We start from the raw sequence: 17,060 nt of genomic DNA, 5'->3' as shown, positions 1-17,060 counted from the left end.
TTGCCTTCTGTAAACAGGCCTTTAAATCTTTTTCTTATCTTGTCACATTTGCTGTGCATACAAAGACACAGGTCAAATGTCAAACTGTGTCTTCGAGTGAGCCTGGTATTTATTTTGCTTTCGGATGACTTCAAAGTAAGAGCGTTTATAGGAAAGAGGAAAGCAGATTTTTCTTGATTTTGTGTATTTAAACTTAGTGTTTTACATGTTTACTACACCCGATCGTCTAAATGTTCACATTGTTGCATCAGAGATGTAACTGCCAATTTGTGTAAATAGCTGTTTTCTTCAGTGACGGTTATAGCACTTTTAAAAAGAAACAGTGTCACATATTCAGAGTATTAATGCTCCTGGATGTATATGACTACTGCTGGGATGAATTGGTATAGAAAACAGTTGGTCCTAGACTTCCTTGTCATACAGTCAAGTTGTAGTGGCATTTATAGTTCAAATGACACATAAGATATGCATATGGTTAGCATACAGTCATAAATACATATATAGAGTTCTCGAATATGCGCACCCTCAACAAATGATAGCACCCATTATTAATGCAGAAGTGACTGTTTTTACTTCTATTTCACAGACACTTATCGGTAAACAAATCACCATATTCAATAGTCAGATGCAAGGTTGCTCCAAGGGGGAAGTGAAAGGAAGTGTGCTCATGTGCAAGACAGATAAGATTAACAAGCATTGGCATAGCCAATAGGTCTCGCTTGTGGGACCTTATAAGGATTTTGTTTTGCAGCACAATATCCTTGTAACTAAATACTTATAAGGTCCTACAAGCGAGACCTATTGGCTATGACAATGCTTGTTTCTTTTTGGAGGAGGAGGAGGACGGCGAAGGTACTTTTGCATTAATCCACATATTGATTTTCCTCTAGATGACTCCAGTAGGAAGAGGATGCGTTTCTGTTGTCCGAGTGCCAGAAGCGCTCTGTATTTCTCTTCTTTAATGTTTTATTCAGGCGCTGGGCAATGTCACCTGGGGTTGACCACACTAGTAGTGTGACACTACTCGGGGTATTCACAAAGATTTGCGTAGAGCGGACCCAGCTGCACTCTGTGCGAATGAACTTCCCCACTCTCTGGTTGCACGGGCCGCTATATTCAGAGTAGCCGCTACTGTACACAACTGAACGAAAAAGGCGCTGTTACTACAGGTATCCACCAGGCCATGATCGAGTGATTGCACTGCCAACAATTAAAGGGCATTGCCTCAAAACAGGCTACACGCATACATGGCAGAGCAAAACACGTGTCAGCTGGGCATCAGCTAGGTGAAATGGCATTTATTTAAATGTATGAATGCGAGGTTTAATTTGGTTTTGAAGAATAATGTTTTCACCAGGAACGTTATAAGAAAGCAAAGCACGGAAAACGTCGGCACAAGTTTTCAAACTACTTGTGAAAGAAAGAAGGGCTGCTCACACTTACGACGACCTTTTCTTCTGGGGCGCTCTGAAGAGCAAGGTCGTTGTGCTATTAAGGGAAACTAGGATTTATTCATTTCACACGGAATCGTCGAAAGCGAAGGAGAAAGTAAGAGAGAACGCGAGGGAAATAAATAGGAAGCGAAAAGAGCGCGTGCAGGAGAAAGAGAAAGCGTGAGATAACTATAAAAGTACTTAAGAAAACGACAATGAAAGAAAATAAATAATGCGTCAGAATGTGAAAAACAAATGTAAAAGGTAGTATATATATATATATATATATATATATATATATATATATATATATATATATATATATATATATATATATATATGTGCGAGGGCCAAATCGGGTAGTTAAACTGAGGGAAAAATGTTGCCAATGAGCTAAAAGTGTGCTCTTGGTAAAAAAAAAAATGCATGCGCCGGGAAAGGAAGGCAGAGAAGGGGAGGGGGAGGAGAAATGCGAGACGGCGGGCAGGGGAGCGGCGAAAATGACTAATTAGGGGAGGAGAAGCCGCAGAGCGCACGCTGGGCGAAGCCCTTTGATGTGCTGTGCGGCAAATGGAGGGAGGCTGATGCGCGTTCATGTTTGAACACGTGGTTCACATGAACTGCAGGAAAACGCCATGAAAACGCCAGCAAAAAGCTGGTGGTTTCATGATGTTTTCGCCGCTTGAATTCTCGCTCCGCTCGATGCGCATGCGCGCATCGATAGGTCGCGAGACCTAAAAAGGGGGGAAGAATCAAAATTAAGGTACTTTTAAACAACTAATTACAATTATTTTATACAATGAAAAACTGGATATAATTAGCAGTAAAACCAGTTATTCCGGGCCTGCCCCACACAGGTCATTCTTGTCGTCTTTTTTGATTTTTCAGAGGAAATGCACAGAGAGATATCATCATACTAATAGCGGTAGGTTTTGCTGTCTTCCCAAGCTTATTTCTACTGAACTAATCATTGCATATTGTAATAGCGCTGAGCAACGATTAGGTTTGCCAGCAACACGCTGTAAGGACCTCTTTGCTTTTAACTGAAGGAAAACTTTGTTTTTAAACCCATTTTTTAAAGTGCACTATAATCTGTTGTGAGGGATGCATTCCGTTAACTACCCTCGCTCGTGCCGGTTCTATGCCCCGTTCCACCGCGGCTGGTGCCGTTTGTTGTGGAGGGCTGGACGAACCTGAAGCACTCCGGTTGACTTCCAGGTCAAATGGGGCAGCCTCTTGCCTGCGCGCCAATTCCCAGCTGCATTCCGATAAAAGCAGGATGCTGCTGCAGACGAGCAGCGGGTGCGCCAAAGGCAAGCCCGTCTGCGCCCGTCCGCGCCTGGACCGGGCCCAGGGCCAGAACCCCTGGCTGTAACACCTCAAAAACAGAGTCAAGGCTGATATATACCAATACTTCTCTCAGGAGCTGTAGTAAAGTTAACCCCACATCCCCATGCCATCAGATTGACCTGCTAAAAGAGCCAAAGTTTTGCCCTTACTGCAATATTACGCTTCTTTTCACAAAAACAAGGGCCTGTTTCAAACATGATAGTAGGCAAGAATATGTCCCCCGTGGGCATATACCAGCTCCCAAAACCTTCACAGGATTACTCATTAACACCTGATCCCTGATAAAACATAATGTTGAATTTGCTGAATTACTGTCCGCTCATAAAGTGGACATGGCCTTTGTCACAGAAACATGGGCAAACAGTACCTCAGATTCTGACCTGGCCTTAGCAATACCCCAAGGTTTCTCTATTACAAAAAATGACAGACTATCTAAAAGGGGTGGAGGCTTAGCGATTATACCTAACAACTCTCTGGATGTAAAAGGCTCCCCGGCAGGCAGCAGCGCAGACTGCTTTCCTTCCAAATTACTCTAAGTGCCAATTACACTTTCAATGGCACACTACTATATAGACCACCATGCATGCAAAATAAATGTAAATTTGAAGAAATCATCACCCCCATATTAGAAGCCAGCACTGACTTTGAGGATTACCGTGTACTAGGTGACTTTAATTACCACCTCGAAAACCTAGAAGACCATAACACATCATCACTAATAGAGGTAATGGCCAATGCCGCACTGGAGCAGAAAGTCATGTACCCCACACATGACGCCGGTCACAAATTGGATGGGTTATTTACATCTAATCCCCACCTTAAAATAACAGACGTCATACCAGTTCCATGGTCAGATCATAGAGCTATCCTATCCACTGTAACCACCACACACCACATTCCCAACCCACACATCTCCCATAAGACCTGCAAAAGACGTAATCTGAAGAACATCCCTCCCCATCAGTTGCAATGGACCCTAGCAACCTCCTATCCTGATCTGTCAAACCTAGCGGCAGACAGCTTTTCCAACTGTGTTAAGTCTGCTTTAGACTTGCTGGCACCGTAAAAAAGTGTTACCAGCAAGCGCACAAAGAAGTCTGAACCTTGGTTCTGTGATGCCTTGCGCAGACAGAGGCAGATCTGTAGGAAACCTAAGTGCCGCTGGAGAAGCAACTACACTGTTGCAGAATGAGAAATATATTCTCAATCTCTGAACACATAAAAAAATGATAATCGACAAGAAAAGTAAATATTTCTCAGATAAAATACAACAAGCAGGCAACTCTAGTAAAGAACTATTCTCAACACTGAAGGAACTTGTTAAACCTCCAGAACCACAAAAAAACGAAACTAGTGTAGTATTCTGCAATCCACTTGCAGGTTATTTTAAGAACAAAGTGCTTACCATCTTCAAATCCCTCATAGACTGGGAGGACGACATGACAACCATTTCCGCTTCAAACATTCCATGTCTTATCAGCCTCCTAGACTCTTTTGATCCACCCAGTATTGAACTAATAATACAAATTATCAAATCCATAAAATCTGGAGCACCATCGGACCCATGTCCACCCGTGATATTCAACATGACACCAGACATACTCAGTGAACAACTTAGTATACTCTACAAAGAAGTTATAACAGCTGACGTCTTTCCTGACGCTTGGAAAACGGTGTCAATCCTGCCTTTATTAAAAAAAATCCAACTCAGATCCCAATGATCACAGCAATTACAGACCTATAGCCAGGATTCCTTTCCCAGCTAAGGTACTGGAAAAAATCCTTAACTGCCAACTAACAACCTTAGTCTCCTCAGCAGACCTACTGGATTCCTCCCAGTATGGTTTCCGACAAGGGCACGGCACAGAAACTACCCTGGTTATGGCAGCAGAGGAGATCAGGGCAATTTTGGACACGGGAGCCAGGGCCGCCCTAATCCTATTGGATCTGTTGACGGCTTTTGACACCGTGAACCATGACATATTAATCAAACGGATCGAAGAAGCAGGAGTCAAGAACTTAAGAATAGATATCAATGCGTTCAGGTTGGCAGCTCCCGCTCAAAGCAGTTCACGCTCCCATGTAGAGTGCCAAAGGGTTCCGCATTGAGTCCCACTCTCTTTAACCTTTACGTGATTCCTCTGGCTAACATAATCAGGAAATATGGATTTACTATAATATCTTATGCGGATGACACCCAAATCGTGGTGTCAATCTCAAGCAGCCCTGAAGATATTGCTGATAGCTTTAAACAATGTATGTACCACATAAACCAATGGATGGGGTCAAATTGCTTGAAGCTTAACGGCACAAAAACAGAGGTCCTCTTATTTGAATCAAATACCTCTTTTTGGGCTCAGAACTGGTGGCCAGATAGCATGGGCGTGCTCCCCACCCCAGTTCAAAAGGCGAGGAACCTGGGTATCATCTTTGATGATAAATTGTCCTTTCAACATCAGGTCAACGAAGTTGTATCAATGACATTCCTGACCTTAAAATCCATACGCAAAATACGCTCTTTCATTCCCCCTGAAGCAGTAAAAACTTTAGGTACAGTTCTGGCCTTGGCTACGGAAATGCTTTATACTTAGGAATACAAAACAGCACATGGCTAAGCTCCAGCGGACTCAAAATGCAGCCGCCAGAGTAATATTGAACATCCCTAAATTTCAGCCCATATCAGAAGGCCTTAGGAAACTCCACTGTCTCCCCATGAAAAAGAGAATAGACTTTAAGGCCCTCTGTCTAGCATACAAGGCAATGCATGGAAAGGGACCAGCATTCCTGAAACAACATCTCATTTGGTACCATCCTCCAAGGCACCTCCGCTCAGCACAGAGCAAACTACTCCGGATTTCAAAATTTAGGAAGGTCAATTGGGGTGGAAGAAGCTTCATTCTGGGCACAACAGAATTATGGAATTCGCTCCCAATAAACATTAAAAACTGTCCAACACTACTCGGTTTCCGTAAGCTGTTGAAGACATAGCTTTTTGCAAATTAATGTAACCTAAATATCCACTCCTGGAATTTTGGCTCTTCCTCCACTATGAGCGTCCATTTGAGCGCTATATAAATCTTTCTCACATCACATCAAATCTCATCTGTGGATTGGGTAGGGTAGGAGTGGTATCGGGTACAGGCCCACTTTGGAAAGCGTGTTGACGTTTCCACCCTGGTGCACGGAGGGTAAATTACATCCTCAGCTCACAGGTCTTCCTCCTGACAGGAGGAAGGAAGGAGACAACCAACGGGTGGGTGTCAATGGGATTGCCAGGTCACAGCTCCCGAGTGGTGGGTAGTCCGCACAATGAGTTGCAGCGTATTGCAAGGTATTCTTGGATCTTATGTAGTTGAGGCTACAAAAATAACAGATGAGAAACTACTTCATCGCGGGTGAGTACTTGGCCAGCCGAGTACGAAATGGTTCCCTCTGGCTGCTCGTAATTAATCAAGATCGTTATTGGGCGATTTACACACCCGCGATGAAGTAGTAGTAGTTTAGGTTCAGCTTAAGACCGCTTGAATAGCATAATCTGTCACACATATGAGATGTTCTCTGGAATTTGAATGAAATGGTTGTCATGCTTAGAGCAGAATGCAAATATGGATTTTCACTGTAGCCCAATTGACCTATGACATGCTCATGCCACTAGTGCATTATGTTAGGAGCCCCATTGTCACAACAGCCAGCACTGTTTTATTTTTCACAGCATTGCCTCGCACAAAGGAATGCCATTTAGTTGTTTCCCTACTTTTATCAGTGTACATGCATTCTAACCTTATACAATTGTACATATTAGTGTTTTTAGCTCTGGGTGTTGACCGTATAGTCGCCAAACAGATCTATTCCAATTAATGTACATGTATTGAAATGTGGGCCCCTTTCAACCACTGGCTTTCTTCTACTGGTTTCTTTCAACCTATGGCTTGAGACTTTAACAATCATGTCTTGGCTCAGCAAGCTGGACTATACATCTCTCACTAAATGTTGTCTGTTTGGGGGTATCGTTCTGCATACACTTAACTTCCCAAGGAGCTATTTTGTTTAAAGGGAGAAAAGTCATGTTGGGAGCTGGTTGTGCTGCAAATTCTAATGCATGCCTTTCTCAATGGATGATAAATTCAAATAGAATTGAGAAGCACATATTAACATCTTTACTGAGGTCGTTGATAGTAATTGTCAAAGTATGTAATTCATTTAAGTTGATACACAAACATGCAGAATGTTCATTTTTGCGCTGGAAAATTTCTGATCCCAATTCACCTAATCAGTGTTAGTCGATTTTCATGTGCTTTAAAGTACGTTGTCAAACATGTATATTTCAGCTGCATGGTAGATTTTTTCAATTTGCAAATATTGTAGTGGAGCGTGCTGAAGGATGTTTCTTCTGTATTCCTACACATGTGAGTCTTGTTAGTTCAATCAGAAGAGATGGAACCATAAGTAAAGGAGTTTCTCACAGCTGGGCAGCAGAATTCACTTTGAGCATTAGGCTTTTTAAGGTTATTATGTATAATTGTAACTTAACCTGCTTTCATTGATGCTTGTCTACTGGTGTTGAGAGCCAAAGAATCCTTTGTATGCATTATTGCAAGAAATATCTATCTATCCTGTCCATGCACTGCAAATCTATCCATTGTATACTTCTAACAAGATCTATACTTACACAAGTCCATTCAGTCCCTCAAACATTTAATCATCCTTCGAACCCTGTACACATGCCCATCCATCCATACATCCCTGCTTACAAACACACCTGTTCATTCACCTTATTGTCTTCATTTGTTCACCTGCAACTATGCACCCCTTCAATGATCCATCATTTTTTTAGCCACATCACACTTTGAATTTCATTCATACCCATATGTGTGCATGTGAACCTTTGAGATGTCTATATGTGTGCTTCTATGTGTCTTCTGTGTGCGCTTTTGGGGAAATAGTCTGTACATACATGTGTGCCTGCATAAAGTGTTCATTTGTCTTTGGTTTTATGTACAAGCCCCTGGTTGTTTGTGGGTGTGTGTGTTCCTGGGATGGCTACAGGAGTATTACTTGGAGTCTGCATGCATTGCGTTTATTGGCGCAGCAGCTTCAATCTGTCTGGTAGAGAAAAGCGTCTTGTTGGACATACTAAAAATGTAAAAAGTGAGCTTAGAGTCAGTTCATTGCTTAACATTGGTTGGCTTTACAGGCCTCGAAAAATCTACTCGCCCTCTCGCTATGGCGAGTCACATTTTATGAGGTTGAGCTATTTATAGGACCTACTAATCCGTTCATGCAAATGAACTTACACTGGAAAGGAACAAGTGTTCTGTTCATTCAGAAAGTGAATAAGCAATGAAAACGCCTTTAAATCTTGCTTTTATCTTGACACATTTGCTGTCTGGTCAAGGCCAGAGGTCAAATGTCAGTTTGTCTTTTTACTAATTGCTGCTTATCCTAGAAAATTGTTTGCTTTTCTTGCTCTTATTACAGTTACAGATTTATGTCAAATGATGTATCTGACAATGTGTGATAATGAAGGATTAAAACGACTTTAAGCGGGCAAATCAGACAGAAAAGGGCACGCAGGGACACGGACAACGCTGGAGTAAGATGACAGGGATGCTGCTGATGGCACAATCTTAATGCACACAGCTCTGTGCACCCCTCAGAATATTAGCGGTCTGGGCCCAGGTAGACCATGCTAAAGGACACCCCTGGATATATGTTTTTTCATAAGTCATGCATATGCTCACCAACTTAATCACATTGCGGATGAGGACACGACGCATACGCGCTCACACATGTACTGCATGTTTAGGTCTTTTGGGGGCGGGGAGGGGACAAATGAAGCATTTTGCTGATAATGACCACCATAAGCTAAAAGCCCTTGCAAAGCCTATACTTGACAATGGCAAGACGTACTGACTTAGCCAATGCTTGTTTTCTTTTTATTTTGTCAAAACAGAATTGGCAACGCCAATAAGTTCAAATGGTGAGACCTATGGGCTTTGACAATGCTCGTTAAATGAACCCATCAAGCAGCTCTTCACTAAATATTCTAGTTTTGTGACACTTAAAAGCTTAACTTCTTAAAAAGTGCAAACGATACATGCAACTTTAAAATATGTAAGCTTAGTTTGAAAACTTCTTTACACCTGTATGTCTGTAATAACAACCAGTTTCTTTATAGCTTTTGTACAGCACGCACATAGTGGGGGAGGCCACTTCAGAGCCAAAAAAAACTGAGAACAAGCCCACCACCCTCGGGCATTCCTAGAATGAAAGATATACTCATCCCGCTGGGAAGTCTTTCTAATACAAAAATACACATTTGACAAGAAATAAAAACAGATATGTTAACTTGATGATCTCCACGTGTACCACCTGACAACATTCAAGTCCATAGCTTGTTAGAGAAATCTTTGTATCTCTTATTGCCTTAAATATGGCAGGTACGACTGAATATTTATAAACACATGCATATTATGTTTAACCACCACTTCTAACATTTGCGGCTTCTTGGCAGCAACAGACAAGAAGTAGAAAAACATGAATGAGTGATGAACATATGAACAGGTATTATGTAAACAACATATAATTTCATGCATGTAGGATCTATCACAAAGCTGATAGCCAGGTTTTGGCTTTTAACAGGCTTGTCCCACTGCAGTCAATAGCAGGTATCTGTGAGACATTTCGTTCTGTGACAAATGAACATCGTTGCACGTTGTGTATACTATTTAGTATCCCACCTAGTTCTTAAGAAATTGCTTCTCTCTTCGGGGTTCAGTGTATGGTAGGTGGATTGTCTGATGTTGGTTGCTTACTCAGCTAGCCAAGATCAATAAATTACTGATGTATGCAAGTGAGTGTCGTCATTGCAGGTTTTTTTCAATATAAAAAAGCTAGACCCTAGAGTCCCGTGCAACGCATCTAGCCCCGAAGGAGCTTATATGAGCATAGAGTGGGTCCCACCAATATTCTGGTAACCCTGACTACCATGATGATATTTCATAAAGAGATGAAAGGTTACAGAAGAGGGAAAGGGTTAGTATTAAGTATGGGGGGTGTAGGATGGATGGGGAGTTCGAAATAGGGAGGGAAGAGAAGGGGTAAAAAGAGGGGTGAAAGCAGTGAGAGCATCTAGGGAGGAGAGGCAAACTAAAAAGAAATCTAGGTAGGGAATGTGGCTACAGAAAGAAAAGAGAATTGGGAGAAAGAATAGTGAAGAGAGAGGACAAGGATCTACTTAAAATAACAAAAAGCAAAGCTTGATGGGAAACGAGCAAAGAGTGACTGGCACCGGTGGAGGAGGCTCGTTTTGACAGAACGGGTAGTAAGCTATATGAGTTATGCATAGCCCCAGGTCTCAAGCATCCTTCTCTGAACATGATGACTCTAATTTCATGCCCATGTTGACCCCTTTCTATCCCCGCCTCCAAAGGGCCGGTACTCACCTGAAGCCGCACCGTTGCCCTGGGTTCAGAGTACTAAAGGCTCTGTTCCTTGCCTCCCAGTCACATCCGTAGTACACTTCCTGGCAGCTGCAGAGCACCACCCTCCGGGCCCTGCTCGGTATGGAAGAGCAAGGAACACTACGGACAGGCGGCCAGCCCTCAACGAGCATGCGCGTACTGTAACGCCACAGCCATACCCCAACGAGGCGCCATCATGAATTAGAGAATAGTTGAGGGTTTCAAAAACAAATGAATGTAAAGCGAACATGTAGGTCTGAAAAATGCATGATTATTTATCTTTTCAGTCACGAAGTAAAGGAATTGACGCTGCCAATTATAATTGAAATTTTATAGACTACTCTATAAAGTATTAATAGTATTCTTGTACTTAACAAGGATAACAACATTATCCCTTTATAACACGGACAACAACATATTTGTACAAGAAAGATGACGAAATATGCTCAGATGTTCTATTTTGATGAATGCGTGCTTTTTCAAAATGGCCATCCCGTTCACAGTATGCAGCGGACAGCTCCGTATTCATGGAAACAAAAGACGGCGACGAGCCGATTGTCCAGCTGTTGAGAGTAAACAATAGGGAGCTGCGCGCGGGTCAGCCTGATCCACTGTGGTCCGCAGGCTCATACGGTTCAAGCGTATTCCGTTGATGATGAGGCGGGTGATAGCATCACGCCACTCGGTCTCAAATTCAAAATACTAAAGGCAGGCATTTGGGTGTGTGCTATGCCAGGCATGTTTTGACTTGCTGTTATTGCGCGGCACCATCGATCCAAAATAGTTTTTTCATAGTCGACTGAAGAACAACAGTGTTATAATTTATTTATTTTTTATTTATTTTATTTAATGCATTTTTATAAAGCGCGGACTTTACCCGAAGGTGTCAGAGCACTGTACAATAGAACCAGTTACGTTACATGAGAGAACTGTTGCAGGAATAAAACAAACAAAAATAGCAGGCCATAGAATCGGAGCGACGCAGGCAAAAAGGCACACAATCTCAAGCACATCATGAACAGATTGTACAAGCAAAAATAAGAATAAATATGACAAATTATACAATGACTAAAGAACTTCCTGGCGAACAGGCCATAGAATCAAAACAACGCAGGCAAAAGGAACACAATATCAAACGCAGAAGCACAGGATGTACAAACAAAAATAAAAATATTTGTGACAAATTTACAATGACTAAAGATCTTCCTGGTGGGGTCTGAGAAGGAGCGAATTAGTTCTGAAAGTGTCTTTGGAATAAAAGAGATTTGAGGTCCGCTTTGAAGATCTGGATGGAGGTGATGGCACGGAGCGAAGGAGGAAGCGAATTCCAGATTCTCACCGCATTACCTGAGAACGATTGTGCCAACAATTTGTCCCTTTTGAAGGAGGGGGGTTCAAGAAGGAACTTTTCCGCATTCCGAGAAGGTCTTGAGCCTCCAGACAGTTTGAGTTTATTCGCCAGATAGCGAGGGGAGGAAGAGTGCAAAGCTTTGTGAGTGATGCACGCTGTTTTGTAGATAGCTCTAGCCTCAATGGGAAGCCATCGGAGAGAAGACAGGATAGGAGTGATGTGGTCACTACATTTGGACCCTGTAATGAAGCGAGCTGCTGAATGGAGGACAGATTTGAGGGGGGAGAGGTGAGATTTGGGAAGGCCAGTCAGAAGAGAATTACAATAATCCAGTCTAGAGAGAACTAGCGATTGGACCAAGGTTTTTAGTTCCTTCTCCGGGAAGAACCGACGAGTCCCCCATAAAAGGCGCAGTTGATAAAGTGCGCTCTTGGCCATGGAGTTGATGTGTGAGATTAGGTTGAGTCTTTTGTCAAGTATGACACCTAAGGATTTAGCGCAGTCCACAATGATGGGTTTACTGTTGAGTAGATTCGATTGATCCATCCAGCATTGAAAAGGAGGCGGAGAGAGAGAGCTAGATAAGAGGAGGAATTCTGTTTTGGAGGGATTGAGAATGAGTTGGTGAACTAACATCCAGTTGTGAATAGTATTGAGAGTAGAGCTGAGTAGTGAGAGATCATGAGAGGAAGACACCTTGAGGTAGATTTGGGTGTCATCCGCATAGAGATGGTAGAGGATTCCAGATTTGCTTAAAAGGTTCCCTAATGGTTCCAGATAGAGATTGAACAGAGTGGGAGCAAGGATAGAACCTTGAGGGACGCCTTGACCAACCACCAGTGGAGACGAGAGACTGTTTGCAATCTTGATCATTTGGGATCTGTCCGAGAGGAAAGAGGCAAACCATTTGAGTACTGTGCCTTCCACACCCATTCTCTGTTGAAGACTGTTAAGGAGGGTGTTGTGATTAACAGTGTCAAAAGCTGCAGAGAGGTCAAGAAGAATCAGAAGGCACGATTCCCCCGAGTCGAGAATATGCAGCGCATCATCGATCACTTGCAGCAGGGATGTTTCTGTGCTGCAATTTTGAAAAAAGCCCGATTGGAACATGTCAAGGAGATTATTGTCAATAATGTGTTGGGAGAGTTGTTTTGCAACACATTTTTCTGTGATCTTTGAAAAAAAAGGGAGATTGGTGATGGGGCGGAAGTTATTGAGGTCATTTGCATCTGCAGAGGGTTTTTTTAGAAGGGGGGTAACCTGTCCTGTTTTGAGGACAATTGGGAGGGATCCTTGACTGAGGAAGAGATTGACTAGCCTGGTCCAGTAGGAGAGAGTGTTAGTATAGAAATCAATGGCGCTGCCACTGGGAATGGGGTCGGAGGAATGGTTGGAGGGTTTGGTTTCGCGGATGCATTTGAGGAGATCAACCTCTGAGATGGCGGCAAAATTCTGCCAAGTGACTACGGATTTTCGCTCCTCGATGGGGGTGGGGTGGTTGACCTGTTCCACCAGAGATTTTACCTTTTGATCGAAGAATATAGCGAACTCAGTTGCTTTCTTAGAAGCATCCTCAGGCTTGATGGTTTGGGGAGAACAATTAGGGTTTTTGATGAGGTCGAAAAGTTTTTTGGGTCTGTTTTAACTGAATCGAGGAGGAATCTGAAATGTGATGTTTTTTCCTGGAAGATGTGCTTGTGGTATATGGATCTTGCTGAACGTAAAAGAGAGAGGTTGGGGGTGGATGGAGATTGTCTCCAGTGCTTCTCCAAGATTCTAAGGTTTTTCCTTTCGTCATAGAGAGCTTTGTTGAACCAAGGAGCTGATGGGGCGGGTCTTTTCCTTTTGCTTTGGAGTGGAGCAACCTTGTCGATTTCAACTGCAAGGATTGAGAGGCAAAGGGGAGTGAGATCGTTGACATCCATATTGGGGTCTAGACTATGAAGAGACTGCATAGCAGAATCACAGAGTCTCAAGATCAATGTTTTTTGTGTTGCGGAACCACGTAGAGGCTCTTTTGGGTTGGCCAAGAGTTAAAATGTGAGAGAGGTGAAAACAGAAGGGAATGAGAAAATGGTCAGACCAGTCAACACGGATGGGTGAAGCAGTGGTAATCTGGTCTGATTTGGAAATCACAAGGTCCAAAATTGAGCCCTTGGCATGTGTAATTTCCGAGCAGTGTTGTGCAAGATCGTTAGCTGAGAGAAAGGTTGCAAGCTTGTTGGCAGCCGAGTTTTCTACAGAGCCCCAGTGGAGATTGAAGGAAGACCTGCTTGTCGCTCTGTGAATATTGGTCACTAATGAAGTCGATTAATTCCTCAATGAAAGAAGAGCAATTACCAGGCGGGTGGTAGATGGTATGGAACCTGAAGGGTGTGCCATGATGAACTTGGTATTCTAGGGAGAGGCATTCTAAGGTGCGAAAGAGGGTGGTGGGCAAGGCTTTGATTTGGAGGGTGTTTCTGAAGATGATCGTGACACCTTCTCCGATCTTGACTGGTCTGTCGTTTCTGAGAATAGAGTAGTCAGTAGGTAACAAAAGATCAAATGAAGTGTGAGAGGAGTCATTAAACCAGGTCTCGGTGAGAAAGAGCATGTCGAGATTGTGGTGAGTGATGGTGTCGGAGATTTCCAGTTTGTGTTTGGTTGCAGATCTGCAGTTATGGAGCATACAGTGTAGCTCTGAAGCAACTGTTTTGGTGATGTGAGAGTCTGGACTGATGAGGGGGATAGGGATTAGATTCTTGAATGAAGGTGCCCCTTGAGGGGGAGGCTGGTAAGTTCTGACAGAAGAGATGGTCTGAATGGCAAATTGAGTAGAGTTGTTAGGAGATGCGAGTGTAGGGGAATTGACATTGATGGTCTTGTAGGTAGCCAAAAGGTTGGTAATGTCTGTGGAGGACAGATTGTGGTTGGCTCTATTGGGGCGTAGGAGCAAGGAACTCCTCTGGAGTAGGTGCGGGGAGGGGGATATCTTAGCGCATAAGAGTGAAATGGACACTTCAAGCTGGGAAATGGACGAGATGAGGGAATCAAGTTTAGTTTCCAGCGAGAGGTGTGCTGAGCACGGAGTGAAGGGTGGCTCAATGGTTAAGGAAGAGAGTGGCCTAGGCAAAGGAGGACAGGAGGAAGTGGGGGACCAGGGAGAGTGTTCGGGTGCGAGGGTCAAAGGTGGAGGAGGTAGTGAAGTATGCGAAGAAAGGCAGTGGGCTGTGGGGGACTGGGGAGAGATATGTGCTGTACGGGTCTGAGGGGGGGAAAGAAGGGGGTGGAAAGAAGTGAATGGAGTTACTGAGATATTTTTACTGGTGTTGAGAAGAGGTGAAGAATAGAGATCATACCTAGGAGGAGAAAGTTGAGAAGTAGAAATGGATGGCTGAAGGAGGAGGGGGGAAGGAGTGGGGTAATGGGAAGGCCATGGATACGGTGAGGTGAGAGGAGAAGGGGCCGAACAGGGAGAGGAGGGAGGGAGGTCAATGGGAAGCCACACGAGTGGGGAGAAAAGAGAGGGTGCAGGCCAGGTATCATGGGTAATGAAAGGTGAATGTAGGGGTGAAGGCACCAGGCCGAGTGGGAGGGGGTCGAGCAAAATGAAAGTTGTGGGAGGAGTGAAGGACTGAGAAGTCAAAGGGAGGGAAGCGGGAGGAATTACCAAGAGGGGAAACAGGGTTGTGATGCATAGGGGGGAATGTAGGATGAGGAGGGATGGGGGGTGTGAGAACGGTGGGAGGGAAGATGATGGGATTACCAATAGGGGTGGCAGGGATGTGAGGCATGGGAAGGGGGAGAGAAGGTTGTAGAGAGATGGGGGAAGTGAGGACAGAATTGAGGGTATGAGGAAAGGAGAATAGCGGAGAGGGGTGAGGAGCAGAGGGGAGGGAGGGGGGAGGGTAAGGCGAGTTGATCGGTAATTCAGATTGTAAGGAAGGTGGATTAAAAAGGGGGAAAAGGGAAGGAATAGGGGAGTTGGGGGTGGGAGAAGGCAGTGGAATAGTGGGGATATGCAGGATTCAGAGGTGAAGTGAGGTGTAAAGCAGTTGAGGTACGGGGGAGGTCCAGTTGGGAAGGTGGCAGAATGGGAGGGGAGGGAACGAGAGAAGGGGGGGAAAAAGGGTCGACCTGTGATTCCCGGGAGAGCGGTCTGAATGAATGTGTGGGGGTCAAGGGGGGAGAAAGAAGACAAGTTGGAGGAAGAGTGACCGCTCGAGCCTGCCCAGGCGAGGTCGCCCCACTTACGCCGCTCCTGCCTGCTGCTGCCAGCACGCTGCCCTGCTGACTGCTGCGCACTTCCTGCTATCACCTCCGTTTTGCGCCGCTGTTTGCCATCCACTGCGTGCCTGGTTTACCCTCTCAGTCGCCTGTTGTTTCCCCTTTTTTTCCTTCTGTATCCTGCTGTGTGCCTGTTGTCTCCCCGGTCCGCCGCCTGTGCACTTAGCATTGTTTCCCCTTTCCTTCTGTACCCCTCTCCCCCGCTTCGGCTGCCCTCCCCCACCTGTGTGCCCCCTCTAGCCGCCGGACGACCCAGCCGCCGCTGAGCCACCCTCGGTCCTCCTTCCCGCCACTGCCCTCTGGCGTCTATGCCCCCCCTCCTGCCCATTGGCCGCCCAGCTCCCGCCACCCAGCTGACCCGCCCTCCTGGCTCCTCACTTATGACGCCCCCAGAGCGACCGCGCAGCGGACGCGCGCAGCGGGAGCACCGATTGAGCGCCGAAGGTGCGCCAAGGGTAAGCCCGTCTGCGCCCGTCCGCGCCTGGACCGTGCCCAGTGCCAAGACCCCTGGCCCCCACCGAAGGAAGCCGACCCGACGAATCAACGACGCCACCGAACTCAACGCACTCAACACCGGCAGGACCCCGGGTTGCTACCGAGCCACACCGAGACGCACCCATGGACCCTTCAGCTGCCACTCCTGCAAGTTCACCTGCAACCGGACCCACGCCACACCAACACCCACCAAGCCGAACGCCAGCAGCAACCACCTCAAGTGCATCCTGCTCAACACCCGCTCCGTCCACAGACACGCCGTCGAGCTCTGGAACCTGCTCGACACCACAGCCCCAGACGTCGCCTTCCTCACGGAAACCTGGATGAACGCCTCCTCAGCGCCCGACATCGCCATCGCCATCCCGGAAGGCTACAAGATCATCCGGAGGGACCGCGTCAACCAGACCGGAGGAGGCATCGCCATCATCCACAGAAACACCATCCGCATCACGACCGACACCGACGATACCCCCGCACCCGCCGAACACCTGCACTTCCAGATCCACGTCAACCCCAAGACCACCCTCAGAGGAACCCTCATCTACAGACCCCCGGGACCACGCACACAATTCAGCGAAGACATCGCCGACTTAATCAGCCCACACGCCCTCCTCTCCGCCGACTACATCCTCCTCGGGGACCTCAACTTCCACTTGGAGAACAACAACCACCGCAACACTACCACCCTGCTGGACAACC

The 17,060-nt window shown here is 45.4% G+C and overlaps 1 protein-coding gene across 1 annotated transcript in view; it reads right to left on the bottom strand.

Annotated features, from left to right (window-relative positions):
• PSEN1 (presenilin 1) overlaps positions 1 to 10,388 on the bottom strand; it is a 203,614-nt gene extending 193,226 nt beyond the window's left edge. Inside the window, exon 1 of the mRNA XM_078659500.1 lies at positions 10,229 to 10,388. The gene's annotated coding sequence lies outside the window, so the exon portion shown is untranslated. The remainder of the gene's footprint in view (positions 1 to 10,228) is intronic.
• Between the last annotated feature and the right edge of the window lie 6,672 nt (positions 10,389 to 17,060).

This window comes from Lissotriton helveticus, chromosome 9, assembly GCF_964261635.1.
Source record: "Lissotriton helveticus chromosome 9, aLisHel1.1, whole genome shotgun sequence".
Lineage (NCBI taxonomy): Eukaryota > Metazoa > Chordata > Amphibia > Caudata > Salamandridae > Lissotriton > Lissotriton helveticus.
This window is presented reverse-complemented; position numbering and strand designations above follow the sequence as displayed.